The sequence below is a fragment of the Phyllobates terribilis genome, unplaced genomic scaffold, assembly GCF_046119375.1.
Source record: "Phyllobates terribilis strain yellow unplaced genomic scaffold, ASM4611937v1 Scaffold_25__1_contigs__length_18738178, whole genome shotgun sequence".
In the NCBI taxonomy this organism is placed as follows: Eukaryota; Metazoa; Chordata; class Amphibia; order Anura; family Dendrobatidae; genus Phyllobates; species Phyllobates terribilis.
This window is the reverse complement of record NW_027362785.1, coordinates 13,090,952-13,105,540: the sequence shown is the minus strand read 5'-3', so window position 1 is coordinate 13,105,540 and position 14,589 is coordinate 13,090,952.

Below are 14,589 nucleotides of genomic sequence, written 5' to 3'. Positions count from 1 at the left end.
AAAGACATCACGTTTACTGATGCTCATAGCGGGGCTGATATCAGACCAGCAGGGGGCAGTGCGGACCCCACAAATCACTGCAGCGTTCATTCATCTTAAGACTTCTCATTGGCCAGATCAGTGTTCTCGGCAGGAAATGGGAGGAGCTTGTGTAGCATATCCGGGGGTGTGGCACTGGGAGCTGCCTGCCTGTAGATGGGAGGAGCTTGCTCAGCATGTCCGGGGGTGTGGCGCTGGGAGCTGCCTGCCTATAGATGGGAGGAGCTTGCTCAGCATGTCCGGGGGTGTGGCACTGGGTGCTGCCTGCCTATAGATGGGAGGAGCTTGCTCAGAATGTCCGGGGGTGTGGCACTGGGAGCTACCTGCCTATAGATGGGAGGAGCTTGCTCAGCATGTCCGGGGGTGTGGCACTGGGAGCTGCCTGCCTATAGATGGGAGGAGCTTGCTCAGCATGTCCGGGGGTGTGGCACTGGGAGCTGTCTGTCTATAGATGGGAGGAGCTTGCTCAGCATGTCCGGGGGTGTGGCACTGGGAGCTGCCTGTAGATGGGAGGAGCTTGCTCAGCATGTCCGGGGGTGTGGCACTGGGAGCTGCCTGCCTATAGATGGGAGGAGCTTGCTCAGCATGTCCGGGGGTGTGGCACTGGGAGCTGCCTGCCTGTAGATGGGAGGAGCTTTCTCAGCATGTCCAGGGGTGTGGCACTGGGAGCTGCCTGCCTGTAGATGGGAGGAGCTTGCTCAGCATGTCCGGGGGCGTGGCACTGGGAGCTGCCTGCCTATAGATGGGAGGAGCTTGCTCAGCATGTCCGGGGGTGTGGCACTGGGAGCTACCTGCCTGTAGATGGGAGGAGCTTGCTCAGCATGTCCGGGGGTGTGGCACTGGGAGCTACCTGCCTATAAATGGGAGGAGCTTGCTCAGCATGTCCGGGGGTGTGGCACTGGGAGCTGCCTGCCTGTAGATGGGAGGAGCTTTCTCAGCATGTCCAGGGGTGTGGCACTGGGAGCTGCCTGCCTGTAGATGGGAGGAGCTTGCTCAGCATGTCCGGGGGCGTGGCACTGGGAGCTGCCTGCCTATAGATGGGAGGAGCTTGCTCAGCATGTCTGGGGGGTGTGGCACTGGGAGCTGCCTGCCTATAGATGGGAGGAGCTTGCTCAGCATGTCCGGGGGTGTGGCACTGGGAGCTGCCTGCCTATAGATGGGAGGAGCTTGCTCAGCATGTCCAGGGGTGTGGCACTGGGAGCTGCCTGCCTGTAGATGGGAGGAGCTTTCTCAGCATGTCCGGGGGCGTGGCACTGGGAGCTGCCTGCCTATAGATGGGAGGAGCTTGCTCAGCATGTCCGGGGGTGTGGCACTGGGAGCTGCCTGTCTATAGATGGGAGGAGCTTGCTCAGCATGTCCGGGGGTGTCGCACTGGGAGCTGCCTGCCTATAGATGGGAGGAGCTTGCTCAGCATGTCCGGGGGTGTGGCGCTGGGAGCTGCCTGCCTGTAGATGGGAGGAGCTTGCTCAGCATGTCCGGGGGTGTGGCACTGGGAGCTGCCTGTCTATAGATGGGAGGAGCTTGCTCAGCATGTCCGGGGGTGTGGCACTGGGAGCTGCCTGCCTATAGATGGGAGGAGCTTGCTCAGCATGTCCGGGGGTGTCGCACTGGGAGCTGCCTGCCTATAGATGGGAGGAGCTTGCTCTGCATCTCCGGGGGTGTGGAGCTGGGAGCTGCCTGCCTGTAGATGGGAGGAGCTTGCTCAGCATGTCCGGGGGTGTGGCACTGGGAGCTGCCTGTCTGTAGATGGGAGGAGCTTGCTCAGCATGTCCGGGGGTGTGGCACTGGGAGCTGCCTGCCTATAGATGGGAGGAGCTTGCTCAGCGTGTCCGGGGGTGTGGCGCTGGGAGCTGCCTGCCTGTAGATGGGAGGAGCTTGCTCAGCATGTCCGGGGGTGTGGCGCTGGGAGCTGCCTGCCTGTAGATGGGAGGAGCTTGCTCAGCATGTCCGGGGGTGTGGCACTGGGAGCTGCCTGAATATAGATGGGAGGAGCTTGCTCAGCATGTCCGGGGGTGTGGCACTGGGAGCTGCCTGCCTATAGATGGGAGGAGCTTGCTCAGCATGTCCGGGGGTGTGGCACTGGGAGCTGCCTGCCTATAGATGGGAGGAGCTTGCTCAGCATGTATGGGGGTGTGGCACTGGGAGCTGCCTGCCTATAGATGGGAGGAGCTTGCTCAGCATGTCCGGGGGTGTGGCACTGGGAGCTGCCTGCATGTAGATGGGAGGAGCTTGCTCAGCATGTCCGGGGGTGTGGCACTGGGAGCTGCCTGCCTATAGATGGGAGAAGCTTGCTCAGCATGTCCGGGGGTGTGGCACTGGGAGCTGCCTGCCTATAGATGGGAGAAGCTTGCTCAGCATGTCCGGGGGTGTGGCACTGGGAGCTGCCTGTCTATAGATGGGAGGAGCTTGCTCAGCATGTCCTGGGGTGTGGCACTGGGAGCTGCCTGCCTATAGATGGGAGGAGCTTGCTCAGCATGTCCGGGGGTGTGGCACTGGAAGCTGCCTGTCTATAGATGGGAGGAGCTTGCTCAGCATGTCCGGGGGTGTGGCGCTGGGAGCTGCCTGCCTGTAGATGGGAGGAGCTTGCTCAGCATGTCCAGGGGTGTGGCACTGGGAGCTGCCTGTCTATAGATGGGAGGAGCTTGCTCAGCATGTCCGGGGGTGTGGCACTGGGTGCTGCCTGCCTGTAGATGGGAGGAGCTTGCTCAGCATGTCCGGGGGTGTGGCACTGGGAGCTGCCTGCCTATAGATGGGAGGAGCTTGCTCAGCATGTCCGGGGGTGTGGCACTGGAAGCTGCCTATAGATGGGAGGAGCTTGCTCAGCATGTCCGGGGGTGTGGCACTGGAAGCTGCCTATAGATGGGAGGAGCTTGCTCAGCATGTCCGGGGGTGTGGCACTGGGAGCTGCCTGCCTATAGATGGGAGGAGCTTGCTCAGCATGTCCGGGGGTGTGGCACTGGGTGCTGCCTGTCTATAGATGGGAGGAGCTTGCTCAGCATGTCCGGGGGTGTGGCACTGGGAGCTGCCTGTCTATAGATGGGAGGAGCTTGCTCAGCATGTCCGGGGGTGTGGCGCTGGGAGCTGCCTGCCTATAGATGGGAGGAGCTTGCTCAGCATGTCCGGGGGTGTGGCACTGGGAGCTGCCTGCCTATAGATGGGAGGAGCTTGCTCAGCATGTCCGGGGGTGTGGCACTGGGAGCTGCCTGCCTATAGATGGGAGGAGCTTGCTCAGCATGTCCGGGGGTGTGGCACTGGGAGCTGCCTGCCTGTAGATGGGAGGAGCTTGCTCAGCATGTCCGGGGGTGTGGCACTGGGAGCTGCCTGCCTGTAGATGGGATGAGCTTGCTCAGCATGTCCGGGGGTGTGGCACTGGGAGCTGTCTGTCTGTAGATGGGAGGAGCTTGCTCAGCATGTCCGGGGGTGTGGCACTGGGAGCTGCCTGCCTGTAGATGGGAGGAGCTTGCTCAGCATGTCCGGGGGTGTGGCACTGGGAGCTGCCTGTCTATAGATGGGAGGAGCTTGCTCAGCATGTCCGGGGTGTGGCACTGGGAGCTGCCTGCCTATAGATGGGAGGAGCTTGCTCAGCATGTCCAGGGGTGTGGCACTGGGAGCTGCCTGCCTATAGATGGGAGGAGCTTGCTCAGCATGTCCGGGGTGTGGCACTGGGAGCTGCCTGCCTATAGATGGGAGGAGCTTGCTCAGCATGTCCGGGGGTGTGGCACTGGGAGCTGCCTGCCTATAGATGGGAGGAGCTTGCTCAGCATGTCCGGGGTGTGGCACTGGGAGCTGCCTGCCTATAGATGGGAGGAGCTTGCTCAGCATGTCCGGGGGTGTGGCACTGGGAGCTGCCTGCCTATAGATGGGAGGAGCTTGCTCAGCATGTCTGGGGGTGTGGCACTGGGAGCTGCCTGCCTGTAGATGGGAGGAGCTTTCTCAGCATGTCCAGGGGTGTGGCACTGGGAGCTGCCTGCCTGTAGATGGGAGGAGCTTGCTCAGCATGTCCGGGGGCGTGGCACTGGGAGCTGCCTGCCTATAGATGGGAGGAGCTTGCTCAGCATGTCTGGGGGGTGTGGCACTGGGAGCTGCCTGCCTATAGATGGGAGGAGCTTGATCAGCATGTCCGGGGGTGTGGCACTGGGAGCTGCCTGCCTATAGATGGGAGGAGCTTGCTCAGCATGTCCGGGGTGTGGCACTGGGAGCTGCCTGCCTATAGATGGGAGGAGCTTGCTCAGCATGTCCGGGGGTGTGGCACTGGGAGCTGCCTGCCTATAGATGGGAGGAGCTTGCTCAGCATGTCCGGGGTGTGGCACTGGGAGCTGCCTGCCTATAGATGGGAGGAGCTTGCTCAGCATGTCCGGGGGTGTGGCACTGGGAGCTGCCTGCCTATAGATGGGAGGAGCTTGCTCAGCATGTCTGGGGGTGTGGCACTGGGAGCTGCCTGCCTGTAGATGGGAGGAGCTTTCTCAGCATGTCCAGGGGTGTGGCACTGGGAGCTGCCTGCCTGTAGATGGGAGGAGCTTGCTCAGCATGTCCGGGGGCGTGGCACTGGGAGCTGCCTGCCTATAGATGGGAGGAGCTTGCTCAGCATGTCTGGGGGGTGTGGCACTGGGAGCTGCCTGCCTATAGATGGGAGGAGCTTGATCAGCATGTCCGGGGGTGTGGCACTGGGAGCTGCCTGCCTATAGATGGGAGGAGCTTGCTCAGCATGTCCGGGGGTGTGGCGCTGGGAGCTGCCTGCCTGTAGATGGGAGGAGCTTGCTCAGCATGTCCGGGGGTGTGGCACTGGGAGCTACCTGCCTGTAGATTGGAGGAGCTTGCTCAGCATGTCCGGGGGTGTGGCGCTGGGAGCTGCCTGCCTGTAGATGGGAGGAGCTTGCTCAGCATGTCCGGGGGTGTGGCACTGGGAGCTGCCTGTAGATGGGAGGAGCTTGCTCAGCATGTCCGGGGGTGTGGCACTGGGAGCTACCTGCCTATAGATGGGAGGAGCTTGCTCAGCATGTCTGGGGGTGTGGCACTGGGAGCTGCCTGCCTGTAGATGGGAGGAGCTTTCTCAGCATGTCCAGGGGTGTGGCACTGGGAGCTGCCTGCCTGTAGATGGGAGGAGCTTGCTCAGCATGTCCGGGGGCGTGGCACTGGGAGCTGCCTGCCTATAGATGGGAGGAGCTTGCTCAGCATGTCTGGGGGGTGTGGCACTGGGAGCTGCCTGCCTATAGATGGGAGGAGCTTGATCAGCATGTCCGGGGGTGTGGCACTGGGAGCTGCCTGCCTATAGATGGGAGGAGCTTGCTCAGCATGTCCGGGGGTGTGGCGCTGGGAGCTGCCTGCCTGTAGATGGGAGGAGCTTGCTCAGCATGTCCGGGGGTGTGGCACTGGGAGCTACCTGCCTGTAGATTGGAGGAGCTTGCTCAGCATGTCCGGGGGTGTGGCACTGGGAGCTGCCTGAATATAGATGGGAGGAGCTTGCTCAGCATGTCCGGGGGTGTGGCACTGGGAGCTGCCTGCATGTAGATGGGAGGAGCTTGCTCAGCATGTCCGGGGGTGTGGCACTGGGAGCTGCCTGTCTATAGATGGGAGGAGCTTGCTCATCATGTCCGGGGGTGTGGCACTGGAAGCTGCCTGTCTATAGATGGGAGGAGCTTGCTCAGCATGTCCGGGGGTGTGGCACTGGGAGCTGCCTGCCTATAGATGGGAGGAGCTTGCTCAGCATGTCCGGGGGTGTGGCACTGGGAGCTGCCTGTCTATAGATGGGAGGAGCTTGCTCAGCATGTCCGGGGGGTGTGGCACTGGGAGCTGCCTGCCTATAGATGGGAGGAGCTTGCTCAGCATGTCCAGGGGTGTGGCACTGGGAGCTGCCTGTCTATAGATGGGAGGAGCTTGCTCAGCATGTCCGGGGGTGTGGCGCTGGGAGCTGCCTGCCTATAGATGGGAGGAGCTTGCTCAGCATGTCCGGGGGTGTGGCACTGGGAGCTGCCTGCCTATAGATGGGAGGAGCTTGCTCAGCATGTCCGGGGGTGTGGCACTGGAAGCTGCCTATAGATGGGAGGAGCTTGCTCAGCATGTCCGGGGGTGTAGCACTGGGAGCTGCCTGTCTATAGATGGGAGGAGCTTGCTCAGCATGTCCGGGGGTGTGGCACTGGGAGCTGCCTGTCTATAGATGGGAGGAGCTTGCTCAGCATGTCCGGGGGTGTGGCACTGGGAGCTGCCTGCCTATAGATGGGAGGAGCTTGCTCAGCATGTCCGGGGGTGTGGCACTGGGAGCTGCCTGCCTATAGATGGGAGGAGCTTGCTCAGCATGTCCGGGGGTGTGGCACTGGGAGCTGCCTGCCTATAGATGGGAGGAGCTTGCTCAGCATGTATGGGGGTGTGGCACTGGGAGCTGCCTGCCTGTAGATGGGATGAGCTTGCTCAGCATGTCCGGGGGTGTGGCACTGGGAGCTGCCTGCCTGTAGATGGGAGGAGCTTGCTCAGCATGTCCGGGGGTGTGGCACTGGGAGCTGCCTGCCTGTAGATGGGAGGAGCTTGCTCAGCATGTCCGGGGGTGTGGCACTGGGAGCTGCCTGCCTGTAGATGGGAGGAGCTTGCTCAGCATGTCCGGGGGTGTGGCACTGGGAGCTGCCTGCCTATAGATGGGAGGAGCTTGCTCAGCATGTCCGGGGGTGTGGCACTGGGAGCTGCCTGCCTATAGATGGGAGGAGCTTGCTCAGCATGTCCGGGGGTGTGGCACCGGGAGCCACCTGTAGATGGGAGGAGCTTGCTCAGCATGTCCGGGGGCGTGGCACTGGGAGCAGCCTGCCTATAGATGGGAGGAGCTTGCTCAGCATGTCCGGGGGTGTGGCACTGGGAGCTGCCTGCCTATAGATGGGAGGAGCTTGCTCAGCATGTCCGGGGGTGTGGCACTGGGAGCTGCCTGCCTATAGATGGGAGGAGCTTGCTCAGCATGTCCGGGGTGTGGCACTGGGAGCTGCCTGCCTATAGATGGGAGGAGCTTGCTCAGCATGTCCGGGGGTGTGGCACTGGGAGCTGCCTGCCTATAGATGGGAGGAGCTTGCTCAGCATGTCCGGGGGTGTGGCACTGGGAGCTGCCTGCCTATAGATGGGAGGAGCTTGCTCAGCATGTCCGGGGGTGTGGCACTGGGAGCTACCTGCCTGTAGATGGGAGGAGCTTGCTCAGCATGTCCGGGGGTGTGGCACTGGGAGCTGTCTGTCTATAGATGGGAGGAGCTTGCTCAGCATGTCCGGGGGGTGTGGCACTGGGTGCTGCCTGTCTATAGATGGGAGGAGCTTGCTCAGCATGTCCGGGGTGTGGCACTGGGAGCTGCCTGTCTATAGATGGGAGGAGCTTGCTCAGCATGTCCGGGGTGTGGCACTGGAAGCTGCCTGTCTATAGATGGGAGGAGCTTGCTCAGCATGTCCGGGGGTGTGGCACTGGGTGCTGCCTGCCTATAGATGGGAGGAGCTTGCTCAGCATGTCCGGGGTGTGGCACTGGGAGCTGCCTGTCTATAGATGGGAGGAGCTTGCTCAGCATGTCCGGGGGTGTGGCACTGGGAGCTGCCTGCCTGTAGATGGGAGGAGCTTGCTCAGCATGTCCAGGGGTGTGGCACTGGGAGCTGCCTGTCTATAGATGGGAGGAGCTTGCTCAGCATGTCCGGGGGTGTGGCACTGGGAGCTGCCTGCCTATAGATGGGAGGAGCTTGCTCAGCATGTCCGGGGGGTGTGGCACTGGGAGCTGCCTGCCTATAGATGGGAGGAGCTTGCTCAGCATGTCCGGGGGTGTGGCGCTGGGAGCTGCCCGCCTATAGATGGGAGGAGCTTGCTCAGCGTGTCCGGGGGTGTGGCACTGGGAGCTGCCTGCCTATAGATGGGAGGAGCTTGCTCAGCATGTCTGGGGGTGTGGCACTGGGAGCTGCCTGTCTCTAGATGGGAGGAGCTTGCTCAGCATGTCCGGGGGTGTGGCACTGGGAGCTACCTGCCTGTAGATGGGAGGAGCTTGCTCAGCATGTCCGGGGGTGTGGCACTGGGAGCTGCCTGTCTATAGATGGGAGGAGCTTGCTCAGCATGTCCGGGGGTGTGGCACTGGGAGCTGCCTGCCTATAGATGGGAGGAGCTTGCTCAGCATGTCCGGGGGGTGTGACACTGGGAGCTGCCTGCCTATAGATGGGAGGAGCTTGCTCAGCATGTCCGGGGGGTGTGACACTGGGAGCTGCCTGCCTATAGATGGGAGGAGCTTGCTCAGCATGTCCGGGGGGTGTGACACTGGGAGCTGCCTGCCTATAGATGGGAGGAGCTTGCTCAGCATGTCCGGGGGTGTGGCACTGGGAGCTGCCTGTAGATGGGAGGAGCTTGCTCAGCATGTCCGGGGGTGTGGCACTGGGAGCTGCCTGCCTATAGATGGGAGGAGCTTGCTCAGCATGTCCGGGGGTGTGGCACTGGGAGCTGCCTGCCTATAGATGGGAGGAGCTTGCTCAGCATGTCCGGGGGTGTGGCACTGGGTGCTGCCTGTCTATAGATGGGAGGAGCTTGCTCAGCATGTCCGGGGGTGTGGCACTGGGAGCTGCCTGCCTATAGATGGGAGGAGCTTGCTCAGCATGTCCGGGGGGCGTGGCACTGGGGAGCTGCCTGCCTATAGATGGGAGGAGCTTGCTCAGCATGTCCGGGGGTGTGGCACTGGGAGCTGCCTGCCTGTAGATGGGAGGAACTTGCTCAGCATGTCCGGGGGTGTGGCACTGGGAGCTGCCTGTAGATGGGAGGAGCTTGCTCAGCATGTCCGGGGGTGTGGCACTGGGAGCTGCCTGTCTATAGATGGGAGGAGCTTGCTCAGCATGTCCGGTGGGTGTGGCACTGGGTGCTGCCTGTCTATAGATGGGAGGAGCTTGCTCAGCATGTCCGGTGGGTGTGGCACTGGGTGCTGCCTGTCTATAGATGGGAGGAGCTTGCTCAGCATGTCCGGGGGTGTGGCACTGGGTGCTGCCTGTCTATAGATGGGAGGAGCTTGCTCAGCATGTCCGGGGGTGTAGCACTGGGTGCTGCCTGCCTGTAGATGGGAGGAGCTTGCTCAGCATGTCCGGTGGGTGTGGCACTGGGTGCTGCCTGTCTATAGATGGGAGGAGCTTGCTCAGCATGTCCGGGGGTGTGGCACTGGGTGCTGCCTGTCTATAGATGGGAGGAGCTTGCTCAGCATGTCCGGGGGTGTGGCACTGGGTGCTGCCTGTCTATAGATGGGAGGAGCTTGCTCAGCATGTCCGGGGGTGTGGCACTGGGAGCTGCCTGTCTGTAGATGGGAGGAGCTTGCTCAGCATGTCCGGGGGTGTGGCACTGGGAGCTGCCTGTCTATAGATGGGAGGAGCTTGCTCAGCATGTCCAGGGGTGTGGCACTGGGAGCTGCCTGTCTATAGATGGGAGGAGCTTGCTCAGCATGTCCGGGGGTGTGGCACTGGGAGCTGCCTGCCTATAGATGGGAGGAGCTTGCTCAGCATGTCCAGGGGTGTGGCACTTGGAGCTGCCTGTTGATGGGAGGAGCTTGCTCAGCATGTCCTGGGGTGTGGCGCTGGGAGCTGCCTGTCTATAGATGGGAGGAGCTTGCTCAGCATGTCCGGGGGTGTGGCACTGGGAGCTGCCTGCCTATAGATGGGAGGAGCTTGCTCAGCATGTCCGGGGGCGTGGCACTGGGAGCTGCCTGCCTGTAGATGGGAGGAGCTTGCTCTGCATGTCCAGGGGCGTGGCACTGGGAGCTGCCTGCCTATAGATGGGAGGAGCTTGCTCAGCATGTCCGGGGGTGTGGCACTGGGAGCTGCCTGCCTATAGATGGGAGGAGCTTGCTCAGCATGTCCGGGGGTGTGGCACTCGGAGCTGCCTGCCTATAGATGGGAGGAGCTTGCTCAGCATGTCCGGGGGTGTGGCACTGGGAGCTGCCTGCCTGTAGATGGGAGGAGCTTGCTCAGCATGTCCGGGGGTGTGGCACTGGGAGCTGCCTGCCTGTAGATGGGATGAGCTTGCTCAGCATGTCCGGGGGTGTGGCACTGGGAGCTGCCTGTCTATACATGGGATGAGCTTGCTCAGCATGTCCAGGGGTGTGGCACTGGGAGCTGCCTGCCTATAGATGGGAGGAGCTTGCTCAGCATGTCCGGGGGTGTGGCACTGGGAGCTGCCTGTCTATAGATGGGAGGAGCTTGCTCAGCATGTCCGGGGGTGTGGCACTGGGAGCTGCCTGTCTATACATGGGATGAGCTTGCTCAGCATGTCCAGGGGTGTGGCACTGGGAGCTGCCTGCCTATAGATGGGAGGAGCTTGCTCAGCATGTCCGGGGGTGTGGCACTGGGAGCTGCCTGCCTATAGATGGGAGGAGCTTGCTCAGCATGTCCGGGGGTGTGGCACTGGGAGCTGCCTGTCTATACATGGGAGGAGCTTGCTCAGCATATCCAGGGGTGTGGCACTGGGAGCTGCCTGCCTATAGATGGGAGGAGCTTGCTCAGCATGTCCGGGGGTGTGGCACTGGGAGCTGCCTGTCTATAGATGGGAGGAGCTTGCTCAGCATGTCCTGGGGTGTGGCACTGGGAGCTGCCTGTCTATAGATGGGAGGAGCTTGCTCAGCATGTCCTGGGGTGTGGCACTGGGAGCTGCCTGTCTATAGATGGGAGGAGCTTGCTCAGCATGTCCTGGGGTGTGGCACTGGGAGCTGCCTGTCTATAGATGGGAGGAGCTTGCTCAGCATGTCCTGGGGTGTGGCACTGGGAGCTGCCTGTCTATAGATGGGAGGAGCTTGCTCAGCATGTCCTGGGGTGTGGCACTGGGAGCTGCCTGTCTGTAGATGGGAGGAGCTTGCTCAGCATGTCCGGGGGGTGTGGCACTGGGAGCTGCCTGCCTATAGATGGGAGGAGCTTGCTCAGCATGTCCGGGGGTGTGGCACTAGGAGCTGCCTGCCTATAGATGGGAGGAGCTTGCTCAGCATGTCCGGGGGTGTGGCACTGGGAGCTGCCTATAGATGGGAGGAGCTTGCTCAGCATGTCCGGGGGTGTGGCACTGGGAGCTGCCTGCCTGTAGATGGGAGGAGCTTGCTCAGCATTTCCGGGGGCGTGGCACTGGGAGCTGCCTGCATATAGATGGGAGGAGCTTGCTCAGCATGTCCGGGGGTGTGGCACTGGGAGCTGCCTGCCTATAGATGGGAGGAGCTTGCTCAGCATGTCCGGGGGGCGTGGCACTGGGAGCTGCCTGTCTATAGATGGGAGGAGCTTGCTCAGCATGTCCGGGGGTGTGGCACTGGGAGCTGCCTGCCTATAGATGGGAGGAGCTTGCTCAGCATTTCCGGGGGTGTGGCACTGGGTGCTGCCTGTCTATAGATGGGAGGAGCTTGCTTAGCATGTCCGGGGGTGTGGCACTGGGAGCTGCCTGCCTATAGATGGGAGGAGCTTGCTCAGCATGTCCGGGGGTGTGGCACTGGGAGCTGCCTGCCTATAGATGGGAGGAGCTTGCTCAGCATGTCCGGGGGTGTGGCACTGGGTGCTGCCTGTCTATAGATGGGAGGAGCTTGCTCAGCATGTCCGGGGGTGTGGCACTGGGAGCTGCCTGCCTGTAGATGGGAGGAGCTTGCTCAGCATGTCCGGGGGTGTGGCACTGGGAGCTGCCTATAGATGGGAGGAGCTTGCTCTTTATGTCCGGGGGTGTGGCACTGGGTGCTGCCTGCCTATAGATGGGAGGAGCTTGCTCAGCATGTCCGGGGGCGTGGCACTGGCAGCTGCCTGTCTATAGATGGGAGGAGCTTGCTCAGCATGTCCGGGGGTGTGGCACTGGGAGCTGCCTATAGATGGGAGGAGTTTGCTCAGCATGTCCGGGGGCGTGGCACTGGCAGCTGCCTGCCTGTAGATGGGAGGAGCTTGCTCAGCATGTCCGGGGGTGTGGCACTGGGAGCTGCCTATAGATGGGAGGAGCTTGCTCTTTATGTCCGGGGGTGTGGCACTGGGTGCTGCCTGCCTATAGATGGGAGGAGCTTGCTCAGCATGTCCGGGGGCGTGGCACTGGCAGCTGCCTGCCTGTAGATGGGAGGAGCTTGCTCAGCATGTCCGGGGGTGTGGCACTGGGAGCTGCCTATAGATGGGAGGAGCTTGCTCAGCATTTCCGGGGGTGTGGCACTGGGTGCTGCCTGTCTATAGATGGGAGGAGCTTGCTCAGCATGTCCGGGGTGTGGCACTGGGTGCTGCCTGTCTATAGATGGGAGGAGCTTGCTTAGCATGTCCGGGGGGCGTGGCACTGGGAGCTGCCTGCCTATAGATGGGAGGAGCTTGCTCAGCATTTCCGGGGGTGTGGCACTGGGTGCTGCCTGTCTATAGATGGGAGGAGCTTGCTTAGCATGTCCGGGGGTGTGGCACTGGGTGCTGCCTGTCTATAGATGGGAGGAGCTTGCTCAGCATGTCCGGGGGTGTGGCACTGGGAGCTGCCTGCCTGTAGATGGGAGGAGCTTGCTCAGCATTTCCGGGGGCGTGGCACTGGGAGCTGCCTGCATATAGATGGGAGGAGCTTGCTCAGCATGTCCGGGGGTGTGGCACTGGGAGCTGCCTGCCTATAGATGGGAGGAGCTTGCTCAGCATGTCCGGGGGGCGTGGCACTGGGAGCTGCCTGTCTATAGATGGGAGGAGCTTGCTCAGCATGTCCGGGGGTGTGGCACTGGGAGCTGCCTGCCTATAGATGGGAGGAGCTTGCTCAGCATTTCCGGGGGTGTGGCACTGGGTGCTGCCTGTCTATAGATGGGAGGAGCTTGCTTAGCATGTCCGGGGGTGTGGCACTGGGAGCTGCCTGCCTATAGATGGGAGGAGCTTGCTCAGCATGTCCGGGGGTGTGGCACTGGGAGCTGCCTGCCTATAGATGGGAGGAGCTTGCTCAGCATGTCCGGGGGTGTGGCACTGGGTGCTGCCTGTCTATAGATGGGAGGAGCTTGCTCAGCATGTCCGGGGGTGTGGCACTGGGAGCTGCCTGCCTGTAGATGGGAGGAGCTTGCTCAGCATGTCCGGGGGTGTGGCACTGGGAGCTGCCTATAGATGGGAGGAGCTTGCTCTTTATGTCCGGGGGTGTGGCACTGGGTGCTGCCTGCCTATAGATGGGAGGAGCTTGCTCAGCATGTCCGGGGGCGTGGCACTGGCAGCTGCCTGTCTATAGATGGGAGGAGCTTGCTCAGCATGTCCGGGGGTGTGGCACTGGGAGCTGCCTATAGATGGGAGGAGTTTGCTCAGCATGTCCGGGGGCGTGGCACTGGCAGCTGCCTGCCTGTAGATGGGAGGAGCTTGCTCAGCATGTCCGGGGGTGTGGCACTGGGAGCTGCCTATAGATGGGAGGAGCTTGCTCTTTATGTCCGGGGGTGTGGCACTGGGTGCTGCCTGCCTATAGATGGGAGGAGCTTGCTCAGCATGTCCGGGGGCGTGGCACTGGCAGCTGCCTGCCTGTAGATGGGAGGAGCTTGCTCAGCATGTCCGGGGGTGTGGCACTGGGAGCTGCCTATAGATGGGAGGAGCTTGCTCAGCATTTCCGGGGGTGTGGCACTGGGTGCTGCCTGTCTATAGATGGGAGGAGCTTGCTCAGCATGTCCGGGGTGTGGCACTGGGTGCTGCCTGTCTATAGATGGGAGGAGCTTGCTTAGCATGTCCGGGGGGCGTGGCACTGGGAGCTGCCTGCCTATAGATGGGAGGAGCTTGCTCAGCATTTCCGGGGGTGTGGCACTGGGTGCTGCCTGTCTATAGATGGGAGGAGCTTGCTTAGCATGTCCGGGGGTGTGGCACTGGGAGCTGCCTGCCTATAGATGGGAGGAGCTTGCTCAGCATGTCCGGGGGTGTGGCACTGGGAGCTGCCTGCCTATAGATGGGAGGAGCTTGCTCAGCATGTCCGGGGGTGTGGCACTGGGTGCTGCCTGTCTATAGATGGGAGGAGCTTGCTCAGCATGTCCGGGGGTGTGGCACTGGGAGCTGCCTATAGATGGGAGGAGTTTGCTCAGCATGTCCGGGGGCGTGGCACTGGCAGCTGCCTGCCTGTAGATGGGAGGAGCTTGCTCAGCATGTCCGGGGGTGTGGCACTGGGAGCTGCCTATAGATGGGAGGAGCTTGCTCAGCATGTCCGGGGGTGTGGCACTGGGTGCTGCCTGTCTATAGATGGGAGGAGCTTGCTCAGCATGTCCTGGGGTGTGGCACTGGGAGCTGCCTGCCTGTAGATGGGAGGAGCTTGCTCAGCATGTCCGGGGGTGTGGCACTGGGAGCTGCCTGCCTATAGATGGGAGGAGCTTGCTCAGCATGTCCAGGGGCGTGGCACTGGGAGCTGCCTGCCTGTAGATGGGAGGAGCTTGCTCAGCATGTCCGGGGGTGTGGCACTGGGAGCTGCCTGCTTATAGATGTCGGCAGGACTGTTTCCTAGAAGATAATTGGCTGGCATGTAGAGCATAAATACCTTATAACTCCGGAATCCTGTAATCGCTCATCGTCGCCCCCTGCTGTCCGGGGAACCTACTGACTTTTTCAGATGAGGGCTGTTTAAGAAACATGAGCATTTGTCCTGAGCTATTAGATATCCTGGAGTTA